Raw genomic sequence first — 25,399 nt, forward strand, 5'->3', positions numbered from 1 at the left:
AATTAGAACCTCTATGATGCAAAAGAAAATTAGTATATTTATTTTGAATCATTCAAGATTATTTTAAAAGCAATAAAACTAAATATATGAAATAATTATTTTAGATTCTATAATGCAAAGTAAATAAACATTAAATTCTACTTTGAAGAATTATACAATAAATAAGCTTATTAGGCTTAAAAAGAAAACAAAATATAGTTTTAAAGATCATATTAATTATTTTATTTAAAATGAAACTAAATTATAATAGTTTAAAATCATAACTAAAAAGTATAAAAATAAGCTCTATAATGCAAACTAAATAAATAATAAATTTTACTTTAATTAACTTCACAATGAATAATTTTATTAGACTTCAAAAAATAAAATAAAAATTTATTTTAGATACAATATCAAACATTAAAAATAAAATAAAACTACTAAATTATTATAATTACTTTATTTTTCTTTATTGTAAATAAATTATAAATAATATAATGAATAATTAAAAATTTAATGATTATACTAAATAATAAATATATTTTTAAATTTAAAAAGTTTTTATATTATTAAATAAGCAAGATCTAAATCTAATAAAATAAAGTAACAAAAAAATGATAATAATTTAATAAAACACACAATATCTAAAACTCTAAAAGTGTTAACATGTTTTAATATTTCCAAACCTAAAATTAAAAAATCTAGGAACCTAAAAATTCAAGTATAATAGAAAAAATATCCTCCACCTGATTGAAAATGAAATACTACCGATGGAGAGGAATGGAATAGGGTTCGTAGGCAGGAAACTTTGCAACCCACGAACCACATCAACCCACTATGAAAGCACATGCCAAAAGGAAAATCTACAAGGTAGACCTAAAAAAGTAAACTATTATCTTTGATAATAATCATTTTAAACAAGCATGCATATAGTCAAGATTAAAATTATCTCTATTTTTATGCAAATAGTAAATGCTTATGAAATTGTATGCATTCAATTCCTACTATGAAGTTGTGAAGAGTTAACATGATTCTTAACAAGAGTTGTGATGCAACTACACCTATTGCCAAAGTTTGCATTGTTGTGACATTTACATTTGTTTAGAAAAATTGATATAGAAGTTCATTCATATGAGAAAAATTGTCCCTTCAATACAATATTAAAATAAACTAAATGAAAATGAATTATGTAATCTAACTTTTACTTAATTAAGAAAAAAATGCATATTAACAATTATAGGATAGTTAAATAGTGGCCCTAGTCTAAGGAGAAAAAAAACATTAAATAAATTCAAAGAGAAAGAAATGATTAATTATTTATTGAAATAATAGTATTAATTTAGTGATTTGTGAGAAAGAGTAAGCATTTTAATTTTGGTTATTTTACTCTATCTCCACTTCACAAAAGGTGAAGGTAATGCAATGGGGGACACAATAAGATAGTGTAAGTCAAAGTGATGCATATTGAAGCCAAGGAAGATCTATTAATGTTGTTGGACCAAAAAAAGTAACCCCTCAAGATATCACGCTACAGCCTTTTGTGAGAATAATTGATACTACCCAATGTATAAAAAACATGAACAAATCAATTACTTAAGATATATCATTACGACTTAAGAATGGTCATGAATATATTACCTATTTCACAAATATCAACTAAAAACTTATATTTTCTTCTACTCATCAATTACCATATTATTAATCTTATGTTGATTAACATCAACATTTTGTTATGTAAATAAATATCACATTTAAATTAAGAGATTTTTATTGGCATATTATTTATAATTCTCACTTTGTTAAAATGTTTTTTAATTAAACTTATACTAAAAATGAGCAAAGCATAGATTAACAAAAGTTATAATGCACATCATCCTAGTTTTTGGTTGCTTTTACAATTCACTACTTGCCATTGGATAGCATTTTCAATATAAAAAATAAAATTCTAAAATATTTTTTATTTTTACTAAATGATTTAATAAAATAATAAATATTATACTGACATGTTATGTATAACAATTTCAATTTGATATAAAAATCTAGCAAGAAAATCTAAATTGTTGATTAATATATATTGATTATATTTAAATATTTTCAATAATATATTATTTCAAAATATATTATCTATTTTTATAAAGAATTTAAATTTATTTATTTAATTATTTGTGTTTTTCTTAAATACATAATTTAAAAATTTAAAATTAAAAAAGTTAAAACTCATAATTTAAAAGTTTAAATTTATTTTTCAAATTTAAATTTATGATTAATATATATTAATTAAATTTAAATATTTTTAATAATATGCTATTTCAAAATATATTATCTATTTTTATAAAGAATTTAAATTTATTTATTTAGTTTTGCTTAAATCTATAATTTAAAAAATAAAAATAAAAATGAAAATCAATCAAAGTTAAAACTCTTAATTTTTATTAAAAAAATAAAAATCAACTCAAGATTATAACTTTTTATTCATATTTTATGTTTCACATTATAAAACATAAAATATTTTTTTCTATTAGCTATAAGAGTTTCAGAAAATACAAAGCAACCAAAGTACCACCACGAAAATCAACAAGGAGGCCAAGCCTCACAATGGAAGAACAATATCAACTGTACAACATAACAGAAAGAGGAGAAGAAGGACTATCTCACTAAGAACATCATAGGAGTTGACCACCTAAACAATCCAACCTAAGGGACCCTCCATCCAAATGATACTTTTACGTTCTTGAATCTGCATCAACTTGAATAAATCTTCTTTTCTATCATTCACTTTCTTACTAATTTCTCTATTTAGCCTAATGCAAGCTTGCTCAAAAGCTTGTAGATCATCCAAGGTTCCACACCATTGGTATCCATGTTTCAACTCATAGTAGAAAAAAGTAGCATGCCCATCTTGAAGGAACCTTCACATCTTGTCTCACTTGATCAACATAGTAGCCTACACCTGCAAAAAAAAATTAAAATAAGTAAGTTTTTGAAAAAACTAAGATCCCTTGGCTTACCTTGGTACCTATCCTTGTTCTTGTAGTTCCAGATCTGCCAGAGAATGTTAGACGATAATATATTCCAAAATAAATTGGTGTCTTTAGGAAGACCATTAATATGACTAGTGATAATATCAAGAATATTAACATCAATAGGATAAACAATGCCAAACATTCTCCATATTTCTTTAGCAAAAGTACAATCTAAAAGAATATGTCTACTAGTTTCAGGAACTCTGCATAAATTACAAATATCAAAATTAGATAAATCTCTCTGAATATGCAGCTTCTCCAACATGACTAACCATCTGAAGCATCTAATTTTAGGCTCAACAGAATTCTTCCACAAGATATCAAAGTATTTTTTCCAAACATCAGCATCATAAGAAGAGTACCAAACATCATTGACATGATCAATAATATCCATATTACAATCAAGGATTCTATATATATTCTTGGCCTTAAGCAGATTCGTGACAACTCCACCAGGCCAGTTACATTTAAGATGCATGTGAGAATCAACCTGGCATATAGTGGGAAGACCATTCACAACTTGCACAATTATGTTATAAGTTCTTTTATGGGAATCAGGGATATCATATTTATTTTTAAGCTCATCCCAAGGAGTGATATGATTCTGCTCAAAGAGGTCTATGAACTATTTAATACCTTTCTTAGTCCACAGTCTGGTAAAATACCCTTAGGTAAGGGCCAAAGGTTTACCATTTAGGTGAAGATTCCACCAAATGAATCTTTCACCATGGAGTTGATTACTACAATGAAAATTCTTGTTAGTGATGAATTTCCTAACATGGTCCCAAGCCTTCCAAATAGATTTGAAAACCGTGAAACCTTGGACCATGACAGGAAAATTACTAATAATGAGGTTGCAAAAGGGGAGATTAGTCCAAGATTTGGCTTTCTTAGGCACACCCCTCTCAATATTGTTTCTAACCAACACTTTCCAAGGACAGTCACCCTCCATGGATTGAAAAATCCATTGGGCAGACAGGGCTATACCCTAAATTCTTAAATCCTTCAGCCCAAGTCCCCCAAGGGCATTGTCAGTGTGGCACCAAGTTCACTTAACAGAATGAATTTTATTATTACCCTTGCCATCAAACCAAAGAAATTATCTAATGGATTTCTAAATTTGAGCAATCTGATAATTGTTAAAAAACCAGGCAGAGGAATAGTAAATGGTGTAAGAGGACAACAAATTATGGCAAACCTAAATTCTTTCTGCCAGAGATAATGCCCTCTTATGCCATTTGTTAAGCTTCTTATCAATCTTTTCTTTAACCCATGACCACATGTCTTTGAGGGTAGGTTCCACTGAGAAAGGGATACCAAGATATCTAGTGATCTTATTGGGGCCTCCCCATTGAAAATTGTATTGAGCAATCCAATCCGGGGGCTTCCCATCCCACCCCAAACAAACTGATTTGGCTTGTGATATTTTAACCCCAGATATAGAATGAAAAAATTGAGTTTATATTGCAAAGCCTTAAAATTACTTTCTGAAAGCTCAAAGGACAACGCGATATCATCCACAAACTGGCAATTGATGAGCTCTTCATCATTAGGAAAATAGATGCCTCTAACATCAAGAGATAAGGAATTATCTCTGAGAATATAGTAAAGAGCCTCTGAAGTAATCACAAAAAGAGATGGTGCTAGAGGGCACCCTTGTCTAATGGATCTCCCTAGAGAAAAAGGAGTAGAGAGAACACCGTTAACTTCAACCTGAGAAAAGGCATCACTAAGAAGCACCTGCACAACATTACAAAAGGAGGGAGGGAAACCGAAGGCCTCTAACATCATAAAAATAAACCTCCATTCAACCCTGTCATAAGCCTTCTCAAAATCTAAAAGAAGCATGGCTGAGTTTTGGTGTGAGCATTTAGACCAATCCATGGCTTCCCAACTAGTTATGAGATTCTCGAGAATATATCTACCCTTGATGAAACCAGTTTAGGTAGAGTTAAAAAATTTAGGAAGAATATTGACTAACCTAAGAGCCATAATTTTAGCCAAAATCTTATATGACACTTTAAGAAGGGTAATCGGCCTCCAATTCTAATGAGGGTCTTATCTTCGTCCTTGGGGAGGAGCTTAATGATTCCTCTATTAACATCTTGTCCCAAGGAGCCAATAGACAAAGCTTCAGAGTATAAGTCATGAAGATCCTTACACATCCAATTGATATTGGATTTATAGAACTCAATAGGAAAACCATTCGGGCCCGGGGCCTTATCATTATTGAGAGCCTTGATAGCTCCCTCATTCTCCTCAATAGAGATATCTTTAGCAAGCACAACAATATCATCCGAGTCTAACTTTTTAGGAATAAGCATTTTGCATTTATTTCTTAAAGACTTAGCCTTAGAGGAGTCCTCTTAAGTAAAAAGAGTCTTGTAATAGTCAACAAAAGCTTGAATAATAATCTCAGAGTCTAAAATGTCTTGATTATCAATCGACAGTCTATCAATGGACTCTTTAATATGTTTATGTTTAAGAAGATTGAAGAAAAATTTTGAGCCCCTGTCCCCATGTTGGAGCTAGTGGGCTCTAGATCTGATCTTGGCTCCACAAATCCTAACCCGCTAATGCTTCCTAAGAGCATCTTCGGCAGCCATAACTCAGGAGAGAAGATCCATATTGGAGGAATCTCTTTAGATGTTGTTCTTTACTATTTGCAATTCAGAAGATAAGTGTTTTTCAACAAACCTGTAATCCTTAGCCTTTTTTTGACCAATGGTTTGAAGAAAAATCCTCCATGAAGAAAGGTTAGTTTTCCATCTATCAAGCTGGGACAAGTGTTGAAGGTTAATTTTATTGATACCTCTAATAATCTACACAGCAGCACGAACATCCTCCTCCATGAGGAGACTGGTGTTTAAGATGAATTTACTGCTTCTAGACTTGTGCTAAAGGGGACTACTATTAAAATTAACCTTAGTCAAAATAGGGTGATGATCAAAAAAAGTGGTGGCAATAACTCAAACAATATTTCCAAAGATGTCAGGAGGGAAAGAGAAAAAAAATACTTATTGGCATAAAATCTGTCAAGCCTAGAATAAATCATAACATTGCCCTACTCAAAGTTGCACCAGGTGTGTCATAATTCATGGTTTTTTTTCATGTTACCAGCAATAGGATCAAAAAGATAGTTAAAATTTAAAAATCTATTCCAATAGAATTTTTCATTATTCTTCCAATGAAAGGGAATGCCCCCCGACTTGTCATCCTGAGATTCAATCATGTTGAAATCACCACTAAAAAGCCAAGGCATATCTGGGAGGTCTATAAGCCATTTGCAGAGCTTAATTTTCCTTAAGGTCACTAAAAGCATAAATAGCACAGACCCTGAAGGTCTTGTCATCATACTACAAAGTAACCCACACTGCTCTCTGATAAGGAGAACATCCATTATTAGTAATATGTTTTTCCCATTTATTACTAATAAGCAGAGAAATTCCTCTCTACCTCTCTCATGATTAGTGCAAAACTTAATCGTGTCTTTCCAAATAAAATTGAGATTGGAATCCAAAGTGAATCCCAGAGCCTTAACTTCCTACATCATAAAGAAGTCTATAAAATGCAGAGAATTTAACAATCGCTTGATAACAAATTTTATATTAAGGGACTCTAAACCCCTCACATTCCAAGATAGGCAATTCATTGAGACAAAATGTTAGAGGAGGAGCACGCATTACCCTCTTGATCAGCTAGGGCTAAAAAATTATTTGAGGACTCCCCTGGTTTAGGCACAAATGGCTTATTTTTTGAACAAGGTGGTCTTCCCTTTCACCTGACAACAAGAGAGTTGGTGTTAACATTGTCTTCGATTTCCACTAGAGAATCCACATCCATGCATTGCCCATTATTAGAATTCAGGGGAATGGAGGCAGCTAGAATAATTTCAAATTCATAATCCTCCCCAATCTCTTGGAAGATTTTTTGGGGGAATTTTTGAGAGTACTCACTGGTTTGGGGCTTACAATTGATATCAACATGCTGACTGATAATATTCGTGTTAGTCAAAGCAGGACTAGTTAACAATTTAACATGTTGATTATTATTGGTGTTAGGGAAGAAAATTTTAGGTACAGAGTTACTATTTCCCTTTTTCTTTTTTTCTTATCTCAAACAACAGTAAAACCATCATCTATATTAATATCAATAGCTAAATCAAGATTGGGGTGCATCTGAAGACCTCCAGATGTAGGAGTGGTATCACACAAAACATTCTTAGGCTGAACAATAATAGTAGAGAGAGAGTTAGGCACGATTTTAGTTGAAACATTCTCAGGCCGAGCAATAGTGGTAGAGAGAGAGTTAGGAACAACATTAGTCGAAACATTAGTGGGGTTAGGGGTTTCGATAGGAGGTGATGAGGATGAAGAATAAGTAGGGGTTGTACAATAGAGAGCATTCTCAAGGGGAGGATTACTGGTGATAGGAGGATTAACCATATTTTCAGTTGAATCATTGGGGGGATTAGGTTTTTTCCTAATGATCGGACAATCCTTAAAGAGGTGGCCTTCTTTGCGACAGAGAAAACAAGTGTTCAACCCCCCCAAAATCTCTATAGGATAGATATAAGTATCATTAAGGATGTTAATTGAAATATGGTAGGAAGGTCCTTACTAGGCAAGAGAGAGATAAGAATTCTAGCATCCATATGCAAGACGAGTCTCACAGTTTCATCCATTTGAATAATTTTACCAATAGGCTCAAGCAAATGCAGCAAAAAATGCCACAAAAAAGGGGGAATGTTTTTTACTAGTATCCATCTTAGAGCCAAAAGTGCGAGAACCTTCGGTGACCAAGTAATAGCCCTAAAAGATGTTGAACCCACATTCCAATATTGTTTTTTAAGAACCTTTGTTTGAGCATCATGATTCACAAAGAAAATCACATATAAACCCTTCTGCATTTGCCTACAGAATGAAATATGCAACCCAAGTTTGTTATTCCAATAATCATGGAACCAGTCATCCATAAATTTCCTTGGCAAACATTTATCAATTTCAACAGCTAAGAAAAAAATCGCAGTATCTCTTAATCTATCTTTTTCCTTAACAATTTCTTCCAACATTTCAGGATTAGGAACAATGGCAAAAGGATACAGAGAAGCCGAAGGGTCTTACTGGATTTGGAGGCATCATTGTTACCCGTACTTGCAAACTCAAACCTTTCCCTATCGTTAATGACTATTGATCGACCCACAACCTCATAAAAAGACCTAGGTTGATCGCTGCTATGAGAAATTGGATTACTAATACCATTACCTAGAGAAAATTTAATCATTGTCGAAAATGTATTACTTGGTACTTTCTTAGCAGTCTTGCCATTACTGCTCACCTCAAACATTTTAAAGTCTTTAATACTGGATGTAGCAAGGGATATGCCCGAATCTAGGAGCTGCAAGGAAGTGCTACGCAATCCCCTGCCATCAACATTTGCATCATTGGAGGTCGCCACCTTAGCAAAACCCTAGCCGGCCGAAAAGACAAAGGCAAAGGAAAAAAGAATAAAGAGTGCATAACTTAGGTTCAAATAATAAAAAGAAAATGTTTGTTTGTTACTTGTTACTTTCATTTTCATTTTGTTTCTGCACAGTATTGGAGCATCTGGTCTGTGGCATTAATCGAAGGAAATTTCCTTTCTATTTGGAGTAGCTGGACTTTCTTTCCTCTCCCGCCGGTCGTCGTGGATGCTCATCAGTGGCTATTTCCATATTCTTTGCATTCCTAAATTTCCATTCAAAATATTTTGAGGTATGAGTGCCATTCAAACCCTTCATGTTGCTATTTCTACATTCTCTGCATTTTCGAATTTCTCCCCACCTCTCTATCAATTTAGCACTTCTTGCAATGTCTACATACTCGCAATGCTGTAATTTTATTATTTTCTCCATTGTTGCTCCATCCAACTTGTAACATCTCAACAATTTTAGGATAGTCAAAGATGGTAAAGTTTCAAAATCATTTGACATTTTTTCTAGTTTGTAACACCCTTCTATAAATAAATTGTCTAATTTTTTGAAGTTTCTGAATCCATCTAGAAGACTGGAGATAAACAAGCCCTTTAAGAGAAAGCTCTCCAATCATGTAAGCTCCCTAAACCCTAAAGGAATACTTGCTAAACTGTTACATTTGTGATTGTTGTGTGACACTAGTTGTTCACCATCCAAAACCACACCGCCATCTTAAACGAGATGGTCAAATTAGTTCCCACAATCTCTAGATTGTTCAACTCGTCAAATTGGAGGTACTTTCTTGTTGCTCTGTAGTTATAATTCCTATCATCATCTTGCATTAGTATGGCTATAGATTGTAATATCTTATTGATTTAAATTAGAAAAAGTAGGAATTGAAAATGATGTTTACTAACCATGAGAGTTGGAGACGGCCTCTACCATGATAACTCTTGTTAGGATTGTAGTGATATTCAATATTTGAGGTATCATAGTATTTTTTGCCTAGATTTAGCTCTTCAATATAGAAAAACCCTATTATCCAATGCACATAACCTCCTTTTAATTAGTAATCCTACTAGCAACATAAACTTACAATAGATAGAGAATAACATAATAATAAATTAGATCTTGTAAGGGATATTTTACCTCCTATCTGATGGGAACCATTGGCTAAGAAGGCAGTGATTTCCCTCTTGTTAACATCAGAAGACCCAGATGTGCCAAATGGGTCAAAAGCATTAACAACATTGATGAAGGAATTGTAGGTATAAAACCCATTTCCTGGACACCCACTTGTAGCTCCTCCAACTATGGAATTGAAGACATCAGATGAAACAAAGGAAGATAATCCTCCTCCACTAGTGGGAGTGGAAGGAGAAGAAGAAGAAGAAGAGACTTCTTTACAACTAGCCCCATAGTAGGCATCTCCACTTCCACAGTATCTATATTGACTATAATAGAGTTCATTACTACATCCACAATTTTCACCCTTCATTAAACTAACTTACTCTTTATGGTTCATTGTAGGCAATAGCTTTTGGTGATTATAGATGAGCATTCTAACAATATGAACTTTTACAAAATATTTTTATACATTTTAGTTTTTCAATATCTTATTGGGTAAGATTAAGGTAGTGTGGTGTGCATGGACTATAAACCAAAGATATAATTGTGCATTAGGAGTTCCCTAATAGAAATACAAGTGACAACAGTGCTTGTAATAAATTGAATGATGTGATCACCAATGTCCATATTATGGTGTAGTAGTGACATACATACCAAATGCATATGTTTGGTAGGTAAGAATATGAATGAATTTTAAAATGAGGGATAGAGAGAAGATAAAAGTGAGAAAGAGAGGGGTAAGGGTTACATTTAGATGTGTTACAAAGAGAAGGGTCAAGATAGAGATAGGAAGTGATATATAAAGAGATAGAGAGGGGGAATTTTCATCCAAGAAGCTTACCCACAATTTGTCAATAATCCAACAATGCACACGCCATAAAATTCCCCACCGAAGTTCTGGGATTTCTTACCTTTCTTTGGAGATTGAGGAAAATTTTGAAACTCTAGGGAATGGTGTGAGAATCAACATGAATTTTGTGTGTTGATGATTAGATTGAGCCCTTATCTCATTTACTAAAGTGATATTTTCTAAAATTATAAATGACTCCGCACATTATATTTTTCAAAAATAAAAATGATCATTGATGTACTAGAGTCTTTTTGTTTCAAGTATAATAGTTTTTACCTTGATTTTAAATAATACCCAAATTCATGGTTAGAGATTTTGCACAAAAACTCGTAATACCCATGCTCATGCACCCATATTTTTGCTTTGTATATATAGACATAGAATAAGATATTGATTTGGTTTTCTTTAATTACAAATCAATAAAATCATATATTACTATTCAAAAAATGGCTAGAATACAAGCAACATACCAAGCATGTGATCATCAAAAATAACTTGGCAATCAATTTCTAAAGTAAAAAACTTCCCAACTCAGTAAATTATTAATTCACAATGCTAACAAGGACTATAGGATAATTTCAATGGTGTCTATGGTTTAATGATGTATGTCCTAGTTTGTAGATGGAACTGAAAATTGGTAATTTCTCTGTATACAATACTTAATTAAAAAATTGGTCTTAAGGTCACAAAATTCATTGTGTGTGAGCATTGGATTCACATATACATCACAAAAAGTCCCATATTCTTTATGCCTAGAGAGTATAGGGAAGATGCATTAGGTGTCGCAAGAAGAGAAACATAGTAAGAGGAATGAAGTATTCAACATAAGTAGCCACAAGGGCATCAATTTTCTAGATTGACCAAAGGTAAATCTACTTGGACTCCCATATGTGTTTGATTTGTTATTACTTGATGTCTTGCATATATTAAACATTCCATTGGCCTAGGATTTTGTAACATCACTAAAGCCATAGATCAGTTGTCCATTCAACTTGTCCATAGCTTGAAATGCACCTCGCTTGTTGCTTCTCTTGTAGAAATCTACTACTAGGAAGTTAGCCGATATTTTTCTACATTCTCATAACACACACCAAGCATATTTTTAAGCTAGTCAGAGTTGATAGTGTAGGCTTATGTGACACTATATTGTTAGGGAAAAATCTCTAAGAAGAGGGATTGGCTTGTTGAAGTCAAAAATTTTGATTCAGCTTAGTTTGTGTAGCTTTCATTTGACAAACCAGCATTACCATATTGATTCTCAACTACATAATTTCATTTGTAAGAAATTCCTTCAAAGGCCTCTTTTGATAGTTGAGAATTGAAAACAATAAAGCACTAATTTTTGGCAACCATGTCATTCATGGTAGGACAATCTCTACCATTTTTTGGCATTCTTGAGACTGGAAACAAGTATTTCATGAACCCAGTTGTAATGAAAACTTTAGTTAGCCCTTTGGATGATCTGATATAGTCTTCAATGAATATTGTAATGATTTTAGGTGGCTTGGCTACCATAAATGATGCAATCTCTTTTACTAGCTGGCATAAAAATTGTGATGTTGAGGCAGGTGCTTCCAAAGGAATGGTAAAGCCAAATATCATTCTTGAAATTGTACATGTCCAACACAAGACCCATCACACAATTATTTAGATGAATAGTCATACTATCCTCTTGGTTGGAAAATGTTATACGAGGGGTACCTATGTAGGACTTCTCTCCCAAAGGAATGTGTTGGCACTATTATATATATTCTCTTTCTTTATTTTTTTAGCCTCGTCAAACCTAATTTCATAGTAACCAAGTTTCTTCCATTTACCTCTTCAATGTGAACTTTCAACTTCATGTTGATTGATCCATGAACCTACAAGATATGCTTCGTTTGTATCACTAAATCAAGAGATAATACTTTCAGATCACATTTGCACTAGAGGCTCTAATTCAATTCAATTATAAGCATCATGCAAAAGCAATGAAAAATACAACTAAAAAATTCAAGAGCAACTTTCCAAGTTTGATCATTCAATGTCTCTATAGAATTAACAAAAATAAAGAACAAGGAGTTAACAAAGAGAGTGATGAAATTAATTCACAATTGTTCATATTGTGAGATCTTTGTTGTGCCCTCTTAAATAATGGATTGATAACCAAAATATTTATTTTGAGGATATGTTTATTAAGTTTGTGCACAAAGTCAAAAGAAGCATGAGTCCTAACTTTGAGTTCATATAGACAATATTTTGATTAGTCTACATTTTCCAGATTTTAATATTTTGTAACTTGATACCATAGAAGATCTACAAAAAATAAAGAAAGGACCAAATGTCTTTGCAAAAAAAAGTTTATCTTCAAATTGTCTTGAATAAATGTGAGATCTAAAGGAAAATGTTAACCTTCAAGTGAAAATAACAAATATACAAAACAAAAACATAATTTACATTGACATTTTTCTTAACTGTTAAAATAAAAACAAGTAACTTAGTGATAGGAAAGAACATTACAATTTTATTTAGCTCTCCTAATCATCCAAAAATATGTTGGAGTATGTATATGGGGAATTTTAGATCTCACTTCTATGGACATGAACAAATTTAGAAAATGTGTTTTCTAACTTGTTAATAAAAATTTAAAGCGTGTAAACTTGCAAGTCTTCAACTTTTGAAGCACAAGAAATTATGGCCTGGTATCCGCTATTTTTTTGGTGGGAATCATGCTATCTAGCAGAGATTCAAAATTAATTTATACAAGGTCAACCTCTAATTAATACAAGGCTAAACATTTCCCAGAATATACATCTTTTTGAAGGGTAGGTTACTTCACTTGGAGATATCAATGTTGGCAGTTTTAGATCTGAATTTGTTTGTAAAAACCCTGACAAGGAGGTTCTATAAAATCTTCTATATTAAATAAATGTTTCCACAAGAGTCTCTCTACTTGAGAACCAAATACATTGTCTAACTGATGTTGCAAATTAGTGAAGAAAACTAACAATTATCTAGGACAAACAATTACAAAATTTGTACTTGTTAAAGAAAAAGGAAGTTAACAAACTTATCACTTTGTTAAAATAAGAGACTAGCTTTTAGCTCTATGTCCTCTCTTTCAGAGTAAAGGCCTTGAATTTATAACTAGTTTGTAGGTGGTTATATGCTTCTTCTTTTTAATAGGTAATTGGCCGAAGCATAGATTATTTATCATTCATTATTATTACTGTTAGATTAATTATTGTTATGTGTTAATCTCGAGTAGATTTGAACCCACAACCTCCCAATGAGAGGCTCACAATTTACCGATGCGTTGTAGGCTCCTGCCTACGTAGGTGGTTATCTGTTGTTTAAGTTGATCTATCAAAATTTAACCATTAGTTATTCTTATTTTTTCTAAAGTCAGATGATTCTTAGTTCTTCAAGAATATTTTCATCTCTAGTATCCTCTTTCCATTGTTTATCAAATATTAGCATGTTGATGTCATATAATGTTGGACTACTCATTAAGATGTCCCTTCCAATTACTTAGCTTGTTAATAGTAAGGTAAAAAGATAATTAGGTATGTTTCAATTTGACCTCAGATGGGATACTAATAGATGAGATTGTTTTATGAATTATCTATATTGGGCATGATTGATGCATTTTTGTATAAAAATAATGATATTTCTTACCAACTATGACTTAACATGTATATGGTAGTCTAATGACTATAGCATGCCAACTTTTTCTATGTAGTTTTGTATATTAAACAAGTTGTACAATGTATGAAATAGGATGAAGACATGTTGGATATGGGCTATGTAATTTGCAAATTTTTCAAGCATGAGTAATGATTAGTTTATTGCCACATAGACCTTCTTGCCAACCACCATTTTCATAATATTTTGCAAATCTTATATGTGTGTGTCCTAACCAAATAGACACTCAACTAAGGAAGAGTAATTAAAATATGCTTTGGTATGTTACTCCTAGAGACAATTGGCATTACTGGTTACCCCCTAATGTACCTAGGAAGCCCCTAAATAAAATGAGGATAGTGAGGATGTTCCAAAAAAAATTGTAAAGCAAGGATGGGGTGGGGATATTTCCTGCCCATTCCTACATTTTTCGAAGAAACTTTGCACTTCACATATGTTTGAAGATAATTGACATTGATAAACTAATATAGGAGAAACAATGCTAACAAAAGCTTAAAATCAATAGAGACAAAACAATTGTAGATTCACAATTTAACACAATTCTTTATTTTGGGATGCCTTTTAGGGAAAAATCCTAGAAAAAAGCACTCACTATTTAAACTCAACTGTTATTATACAATTAGATTTTTTCACTTCCCCATAGCCCTAAATCATCCATTTTCTATTAGCATATGCACATCAGTGTGGAAAGTGAAACCATCAAGTGCTTTTACAATACAAATGGCCAAAAAAGTGTCTTTAAAAGGTGTCCCACTAATGTTGGATGAGTACGCATTCTAAATGGAACTTGTCCAACACACATCCAATAATGCTATTGCATATATGTGGTAAGTGCAATTGTTTATATCATTTTTGGTCAAGTATACAACAATATTTTGCTGTATTTTTGTTCTAGTCTTTTCAATATTGAATCTATTCAATATTATTGTGTCTATAATTCTGTGTTTGCCATTTTTGACAATCACATGCTCTTCAGAGTTTTATATATGATTCAATTTTAAACACCAACCTAAAGTAAATTACTTTTTTGTTTAGCAATGATTTAGATGTTTTGATTTTGTCCTTTATTTTTATCTATGGTTTCATTGGGGTATAATTGAATGGATGAATGACTTTATGCTCACTTGTGTACAAGTTGAGGGCCAAGACAAAGAGGTTTATTTCTCTATGAACTTACTGCAAAATTGAGGAAGGAATTTTGGATTTTTTAGAGCCTTAAGAGCCCTTGTTTTTTGGTTGTGCTTTTGGCTCAAATATTTTCTAAAATGGTTTCCATGTATACAAGTTGTTGAAGCTCTGTCTTTAATTTAGCTTAAAAAAATTTTCAAATGAGTGTCTTGAATTCATGCTGTAAAATCTATTTTTTGAATTCTTTCTTAAATTTTTTTTTTTTCAATATGCAAAACATTTTCAAGCCTGGAAACCTAGTCATTTTAGCGCATCCTACACAAATTCAATACCCATTTACTCATGATGTCGATATTTTTTGTAGAAAACTCCAAAACTTGGTAGTAACCCATTCCCTTTCCATCCTCCCATCTATCAAAACTATTCACAAGCTCTCAAACATAAAATAGAGTATGCTCAATAGTGTGCAAGAATTCTGCATCGTCATCATCTTGATAGAACCAACAATGGAATATGAGAATAACAATTAAATCCGCAAAAATGTCTTTCAAGCTAGATGCTTAAACAAGGAAAGTAATATTCATAACCACACCATATCTTGTTGTTCATACTCACATGAGTGTCACCCATGATCAAAGGGTAGCGTTGTCCTATTTGTGTCCACCATTGAAACAATGATGGTGATCCATGTATCTTTAGGAACAAAAAACTATTGATCTGTGCTAAGATGTTTGTTGCCTCTTCATTTAATTATTCACAATATTGTGCATCTAGTTCGATGAGTGAGTTTAAGGCCTTGAAACCACCATTGAGCATCATCAAATTTTGGTAACTACCAACATCAAGATATTTCAAAGACTTGATCAAATGACTCTATAAGGCTCTCTAAGTTTGCATGACCACTCAAATCTAATAACTTCAAAGCAAATAGAGCTCCAAAGATTTTTGGTAATTCAATAAATTTCTCACATCCCTTTAGAATAAGCATTTGCAAAGTGGATAGATTGCCCAAGTTGTCTGGAAAAGAGGCAAACTCAGTGCAATTGCTTATATCTAGTTATAATAAAGATTTAAGTTGGCTAAAGGTGGGTGAAAGGTTGGCCAATTTAGCACAATCATATAAATCCAAGACTTGCAGAGCAGATAGGTTTTGAATGCTCTTTGAAAGTGTACTAAGATTGTTACACATATTTAGGTCTAAATTAATTAGAGACTCTAGGTTGCCAATGCTTGTTGGAACTATCACAAGGGCATCATAGGAACTTAAGTCTAAGTATTGCAAAGAGGATAGATTGTCAAAAAAAAAAATTCCTCCATACGATGGAGATACTAAAGAACAAGAAAACCTTACATTTTCCCAAATTTCCCTACCAAGTTAAATAGATTTCTCAGTCCATAACATTCCTTCCAATCCTACATTAATTTTCATACATGGTATCAGTACGACCATTCTTAAGTATGTGATGTTTAAGTTAGTCCCATTAGCACTCTCCATAGACTAGAACAACTCCACAGATCAGAGAAATGATTTTTTCTTACTTGGTTAAATTGAGAAATCATTCAACACAGGGGAATCCTAGCATTCCTATTATGTGGTTGAGAATGGCCTCTACATTTGTCCTCCCACATTTTTAATGTAAATGTCTATTCCTCTTGGAAAGTACCTATTCACCACTCACAAAGTCATTCTAGGAAAACTTGTTTATTCTCGACCAACTCTAAGGTATAGAACAGGGTTATGGTGTGGACCCAAAAATGGCATATAAAGGAAACCTTATATCTTCCCTGATTTCACACAAAGCATGCAAACAAAATGACACTTCCCTCTAAAACTATACATTATTTATTGTCAAAATAATGAGCAATGATATCTTGTTAACAATGAGACCTAGATAATGGATCACTACAAACCATCTAGTAGTTAGATCCCACTGATCAACATAAATGTTCAAAATGTTATTCAATTTGTTGTCGTTTCTTAAAGATCTTTTGAAATTCTAAATAGACTTAATAATAATCATGCAAAGTGGAACAAGAATTCGAAAGGAACATAATCAAATATTTCTAGTCATCAAATTGAAGTAGAAACAAAAAAATATTAAGTAAATTGAGATGACTATAGAATAATGGAAGCTGGAACGTACTCTGGATAGTGATCCATATACTGCTTTGAAACTACATTGATCTATATACTGCTATTAAATAATAGAAGATAGAACTAAACTTATGCATCCTTAAAGTGAATATAAAAAATAAATGTAGTACAAGAACAAAATCATGTACAAAAACTAGGTGATAACATGGAGATTGTAGAGGTGGTATATACTCACTTTATAGCAGAGTTTCCCTTTTTTGGCTTAGAATATATCTGAGTCAGAGGATATGTATGAGTTAGATCATCTAAAGTAGCCATTCATTTTAGCCCTTACCCATAACAACAATCACAAGCTAGTTGCTGATAAGAGAAGAAAAACCTTTTCACTTGCTGAGAAGACAATAAAAAACTTATCACTGTAGCTAATGAGCTTTTCCATGATGATGAGCATCTGGGATTTATCTATTTGAATGAAACAATTGCATAATTACATCAGCTTCTTAGTTAAATGTTCTTGCATGCATCATTGGCATTACTAAGCAATAGAAATCATCTAAATTATCCAATAATATTTGGATGATCTTTGTAAGAAATTTCCAAATCCTCTCAACTACCCAAAAATCTTCAAATGCTCTCTCTAAACATTCATGGTTTGTACTTTCATGTACTATAATCAATAGTATCTAGGGCTCAAAGACCAACAATCTGCTTTGGTCAGCACAGACTAAGTACCTTTTCAAAGTGCATAGATTTCACGTGTAAAATGTTCAACACCACCGAGAAATTTTTCTTACCTATCCTCATAAGTGACTTGATCTAGAATGCACATACATTTTATTATAAATTCAATGGCTCAGTCTGGTTTTTCAACATTGAGTTTGGAAGTATTTTGATGTGAATTACATTTGTTGTATGTTTTATGTGTTCTATTTCATATGTGTTTTGGAAAAAAACTATATAGATTTCTTGAAGGAATACAAGAACCATGGCTTGCAAAACTTGTCATATTCAAGAATAGCCTTGGTTGAGAAACTGGGGACTAGGAAACAATATTTAGTAAGTTCTAACATGAAACAATAGGAAAATCCATAGACTAGTCTTCAATTGCCATATTTATATTTATAAACCATAAATGATCTAAAATATATATACTATTGTGGAACAACCAAATTTATTTATAGAAGTTTAACATCACAAGAAATGGGCTAAAGGAAGTGGGAAAAAAAAGTGCAACTATTATTCACATAAGTTTTTGTTTTTGGCATAATGTGAAAGCTAAAGGAGTAGCTTTTGTAGTTATTTTTTCATACTAAATCAAGTGAAGTCACCAAACAAAAAATCCAATTTTTGCCCTATTATTTTTTCCATAACCAAAATAACTTGAGGAGAAATGATCACAAAATAAACAAATAGAACTCGTCAACCACCAAGTGAAAGTAAGAGCTCTATACAAATAAGGATCTAATATCAAGTATGAAATTTTATGTTGTTTGAATAGCATAGGTACTATATATACCAAAAATCAATGATAGTAAGATAATCAAGCAAGCTTTATATACCTAACACAAACCCAATACAGTTTGTGCTTTAGACATTCACAAGCTTCAAAGCCACATTTGTGATAATTGCATTCACACTTGTGATGTCTAGCTTTCAAAATTCAACATAATATAAGAAAGCATTTCATTTTTTGGTCAAAGGACAATCTAATCAAATTGATACATATGCACCCACAACATCTCTGTTGAAGATTGAGGTACTTGAAAATCATATTTTTTTATTTTGTCAATTTGTTCTATGAAAATTGCACTTACAATCTTTTCAAATTGGTTTTATTTGTTTGATGACACATCTTATAGAAATAATGGCTAATATATGTAACCTTATGCTTGCAAGAAGTTGGACAAGGTGGGAGTGCACTAACTCTAGACTTATTTGTTGATCACTTCTTCATCAGCCTATAGTCATTGTATTCTAGGTTCTCGATTCTTTTCCTTGTTCTGAAAATAAAATATTTTATTTAAGATTCCTTATAAGTTTAAGATAGAGCAACATATTCTAGAAGTCAACTTCCCCCTATTTCACTTTCCTTTGAAAACTAGTCTTCAAGTCCTTGTAACATTTTTGGTTGGGTAGTATGCAGTAGTGAGTAGATATTTGATGTGTATATGAACAAGAGTAAAATAATAGTAAATAAGTTATGTTTTTCATAAAATTTATGTCTCCCACAATTTGTGTCTTTGTGTTAACAAATCAAATAGGGGATGACACAACTAGGTTAGGGAAAAGGTGCTTTATGATGGATTCTAAATTGGATATGGAAGTTATAGCCATAAGAGGACTTGTAAATTTGTTTTAGGTTTGCTAATCCATGAACCCACAAACTACTATTGTTTGAGTATCTTCAAGTTCAAACATCTAAAATTGGAATAGTTAATCTATGAAACAACTAAAACTCAATCTCCATTTTCTCCTTGAATTGAGAAACACCATTAGATTGATGGAAAATAAGGTGTCTTGTGGTATCAATTATGACAAGGAAAATTTAGAAAATGAAGAAATCACAAAAGTTTAAACGAAATCAATTGCATAATGTGGTCTATGACATTGTGCTAAAACAATAAAAGAATCTTTCCATCATAAGATTTAAACAAAAGGAGAGATATCTAGCTTTCCTTAAGAGATTATGTGACAAGGCTTTCCTTAAGAGCTCTAATATTTACTCCTATTTCTTGGATTTATGAGGAGTAGGTTAATGCAAGATGGAATTGTAGATATACACATTAATTAGACCAACCTTTTCTTTCAAAACTCTATGTGTAGATATAAACATTAAGTAAAACATGTCCAATATTTTTGCAGATATACACATTAATTACACCAAAAAAATTTTTCAAAACCATATGTGCAAATATAAACATTAAGTACAACATGTCCAATAAATTTGCAGATATATTATCCTGTGAAGAAAGACCACACCTGACAATATGAACCCAAAATAAAATAACAAGAGAATTGCTAGATTGTGGTTTGAGTTTCGAAGAAAAGTTGATAAATTTAATTGTCCTTGAAAAAAGTGTAAGGGCTTAAAGAATCGAAGAATTCTAATCACAACAGCCTAGCGTCATTGTAGGCAACATGGTCATGTTGAAGGGAGCTATGGTTTTTGTCAATTGCTAAATGTGGATTTCCAACTGGAGGAACATCAAGGTGTGAATATCCAAGCTAAGGATAACACTCCCATGGAAGAAGATGATAATTTGCTAGAGGACATGATTGAAGAAGATGGTATTGGCATAGCTAATGAAGATGCTCATAATGATGGTACTAGCACATCTGATAATGATGATGAAGATGGTCTTGATATACCTATACTAGAGAAGGCACATTAGCCCCTATACGAAGGCTCCCAAACAACTCTTCTCTCTGTTATAGTGTTGTTGGTGAACTTAAAGGTTATGAATGGTTTATGCAATGTAGCAATGTCACATATGCTAAGGTATGCCATTTTTGTCATCTCCAATATTAGCATACCATTACTATTCATTATATTAATAATTCATATTTGTTGTTGTAGGTTGATAAGTGAGTTTTTGTTACCACCATCAAATATTTTTCCTTGTTCATACCAAGAATTATCTAACATTATGAATCAAAATGGAATAAAGTATCAGGCAATACATGTATGTCCCAATGATCACATTCTATATCATAAACAACATGAATTTGCAAAAGAATGCCCTAATTTTTATATTAGTATATATTGCTCATATCAAATAACAAAAAAGATGCCTCACAAGGTTCTTTGGTACATTCTCATTATTCCATGTCTTCAATTATTATTAAGGTGCACTAACTTGGCACAATTTATGGATTAACATGCATGCAATAGAAGTCAAGATGAAATTATGCAAATGCTATTGGAATTACAATAGGAAAGGTAAACTCTGAGGGGGTGTGGGAGGTGAATTAGTGCTTCAAACTTTGACCCATAAAATATTCACCACACATGCATCTCACATATTCAATAAGTAAACTAAAACACCATGTAAAGCATATACATCTAAAGTATGTAAACAAGTAAGCATTCACACATATGTGACACAAGATATGATTACCTAGAAAACCTCCAATGAGAAGGTAAAACTAGGGTGGGGATGACACCCACAAATCTTCACTACTATAGTAATAAAGTGTATCCAATGAAGGTTACAATGTTTGATCATGAAACATGATCTACCTTGTGAAAGGTCTACCCTGTTAAAAGTTTACAAAGACTATTAGATCTTACCCTATTAAAGGATTTCAACACTCTATTAGAAGTGTGCCTGGTAAAAGGACTTCAACTCACAATTAAGTAAGCACCTTGTTAGAGGATTTTAGTATAACCTTTTAAGACTACTCTGTTAAGAGATTTAACTAATTCACCTATAAGAATGTTTCAGCAATGATCCTACGATTAACAGTCTGTTGCTTGATGATAGATCACCTCTATACTATTGTATACTTTATCCTTCTTGATCAAATGTCTCTCTACTATTCACTATTTCCTTCCTCTATTCTCCTTTAACTAATTTTGCAATTCATATCATAAAACCTTGATCACCATGAATGTCCTAGTTTGTGCATACAAAACTCTTCTTGATCATTCATTCACTCCCTTTCATCCATAAGAAACTTAAGTTTTTGTCCTCCTTAAGAAGACCTCTGTGAATTAGGGTTGGGTATGAATCAATGGTTGTGATTCATCCATATTTCTGCTTAAACCTTCCCTTTACCTAATTGGGTTCATGTAATACATAGGGATTCCCACTTAATATGTGTCCTTATCACCAAAATATCATAATTCAATCCTTAAGTCAGCCCAAAAATGATTTACATAGTAGATTATGCCAATACAAACAACTATGACAAAACTATGTTACTTGGCATCTAAAGTCCTTGTGCTCGACACTAACTGTGACTTCAATGTTGTTACTCAGCATTTGAATGACTTGGTATGCACTACTTGCTCAGCTCCTGGATCACTTGGCACATACTATTTGCTCGGCACTTGAGTGACTCAGCATATGAGTGACTCAGCACTCATTGTTTACTCGGCATGCTCTAACTTATATGTTGTGGTCGGCATATGTTACTTGTCTGGCATGAACTAAGTAAATGACTTAAGTGTATAGACACTCACTTGGAAAAACTAAATATGAGATTAACAAATGCTTGCAGATGGTTCTACATTTAAAAAGATAGAAGAAATAGGGCCACACTTTAAAGAAGAACCTTGTAATCTCAAGCTTTCATTAGTAGCAAACGATGTCAATCCATTTTGAGATATGAGATCTATTTACTCAGTGTGGCCTATTTTTTTTATTAATAATAATAGTCCTCCTTAGATGTCCATATAGAGGGAGCACATAATGTTTTCAATGATTGTACCAATTTTTTTAATATTTAATAATTATCTAAATTAATCTATAAATAGTGCATGAAAATGGTCATAATAATTATGTAATGTTTATGTTCACTCAATTACTAGGAAAGTATCAAGTTATAGATATGAACGTGTATATGGAGCCCCTTATTCATGTGTTGTTAAAGTTGTGGAATGTGGTCATTATATAACATCTCTAGACCAATAAGACAAAGACAATTTCAATTCTATGCAATGCTGGTATAGATGATACGTGATGCCCTTGGGCTAACTCATTTCTGTGGTATGTTATATTGTTAAGGTCACATATTTTTGGTCTTTTATAGTGCTTGCACATTATTTTTGTATGATTAAGTTGCACATGATAATTGTACATAATCTTTTAGGTCTTCAAGCAAAGGGAAAATTCACATGTCCAGTTTGTTTTCCAAAGATGAAAGCTCATCATTCAAGAAGTTTAGGAAAGAAGGTGTTTGATGAGTTTAGGTACTTTCTCCATAATAATCATAAGTATCGAATTACTAAAAAACATCTTTTGAATGGGAAAAAAGAGACAACATCAAGGCCATAAAGAATGACACCTCATCTATGGAAATTAGAATACGATCGACTAAATCATCTAGGTAATGTCTAGTTTGTGGTCCAAAGTTTGAAAATTATATTTTGATATTGTCTTTTATTGATGCTCATGAAGGTCATCAAGGCATCAATGACCAACTTCCTAGAGGAATAAAAAGTTATCCTACTCAATTTAGTAGTTTACCATACTACAAAGATCTCTCAAACATACATTTGTTTGATGCTATGCATATTGGAAAGAATGTAATAGAAACACTATGGCAAATATTGGATAGAAGGCATGATAGAGGAAAAAAATTGCCAAAATTTGTACTGACATTCATGAATGCAATCATGCACTAAAAGATTTCATTAAATAAAATAGCAATGGAGACCACATAAATATGAGTGTCCTTCCTTTGTTGTTAATAGAGAAACAAAGTGATGCATTAAAAGAAATCATAAAAAAAACAAAAATTTTCACAGGATTTGCTACAAATATAAGTACTCTTGTATCAAAAAAATGTGATTTTGGACCAAGGTTGAAAACACATGATTGGCATACCTTCATCTAGTTAATTCATGTTCTCTATTTACAATATATTTATAAAATTACATGTAGTACCTATTGTATTATTTCATAATATATTGAAATGGTCATTTTTTTTATGATTGTAATACATCATACCTCTATCCCTCCCACACCAGTTTGACTATAGTATTAAAAAAGTTATATATGATCTTAGAAAATACATGAAGTTAGAAGTGTTATTTTTTAGATTTTTTGCTCATATATTATATTTATGACTTGCTTTACTTTTAATGTAATTTATTGTATAATTTTATAAGAAATATCATTTATATGTTCTTGTGTGTTGAATCTCTTTTAGGTGGTTATCATATATATATATATATACTAGAAGATAAAAATTCTATAGCTTATGTGTGAAATGTAAATGTGTCTACCTTAAAAAAAATTTAATGCTCAAGAACACTACCTCATACATCAAGTTGAGGAGATTGAGTTGTGTGGACTTGTACAAACTAGGTCAATGTGGATGGTTGAGAGGCATTTGAAATTTATGAAAGGCTTGGTTTGACAAAGAGCACGTCTTGAGTGTTCTATGGTAGAGGGATATATGGTATACCAGACCATGGTGTACATTAGTGAATATCTTCCAAAGTTTGTAGTAAACATCCATGTAGATTGCATTTGGGTTCTCAACTCTATTAAGAAATTTGAAGGGGAGTACCTAACAGGGAAAGGTAGATTGGGGAGAGTGAGAAGTAATTATAAGATATTTATTGTAGCTAATTAATTCTTATCCATCATCAATATAAGTTGTTTCTAACTAGTCTAATTTTTTCTTTATAGTTGGTTGTGAGTGGGATGCACTACATTTGTATATTGCAAACAATCTTGATTAGATGACTATATGGATTCAACAGTCTCAAAAAAATGGTCGCTCATTAACATGTGATGGTGTTGCATCATTGGTTAAAGAAGCTCATTGTAATGGAGATCCCAATATTATGCCAATGGTACTTGATCTGGCATATGACTTAAGAGAAAGAAAGGTATGCAGAAGATTACTAATCATGGCCCATAAGTTTAATATCAACTCATATATTGATGCAAATAATCTTGACATATTTGAATAATTGCAGATCAAACACCACAAAGCTATGTACTATCATGACTATAAATTTTGCATTAAAAAGTCAAATGAAACAAAGAAAACTTGTGATTTTAGGATAAGTGTAGTATTTGAGGTCACCAATATTTTCTCTAGAAATGACATACATCCTCAACAATCTAAAAATTGATACTATGGCATTTTGGATGATATACTTAAGTGTGACTTTAACTCATTCAAATTAGTTCTATTTGTTGTCAAATGGTACAGGCTACGATTGAATTGAAATGATCCTGATAGGACTATTATTAAGCATGATAGTGGATTTACAATGATTAATACAAGGTCATTTGAGCTAGTTGGAGATGAGCCCTATGTTCTTCCAAGCTAATCTAAGAAAGTATTTTACTTTGGCATTCCTCACAAATCGAGTTGGT

General features: G+C 32.0%; 2 pseudogenes; both read right to left on the bottom strand.

The window, feature by feature from the left end:
* Nucleotides 1-8,036: 8,036 nt before the first annotated feature.
* On the bottom strand, nucleotides 8,037-9,952 carry LOC149550548 (endochitinase 4-like; annotated as a pseudogene).
* A 1,232-nt stretch (nucleotides 9,953-11,184) lies between these two features.
* Nucleotides 11,185-12,276, bottom strand: LOC149550549 (PI-PLC X domain-containing protein At5g67130 pseudogene; annotated as a pseudogene).
* Nucleotides 12,277-25,399: the final 13,123 nt, after the last annotated feature.

The sequence above is a fragment of the Cupressus sempervirens genome, chromosome 7 (assembly GCF_028749045.1).
Source record: "Cupressus sempervirens isolate cs-2001-9-10 chromosome 7, ASM2874904v1, whole genome shotgun sequence".
Classification (NCBI taxonomy): Eukaryota; Viridiplantae; Streptophyta; class Pinopsida; order Cupressales; family Cupressaceae; genus Cupressus; species Cupressus sempervirens.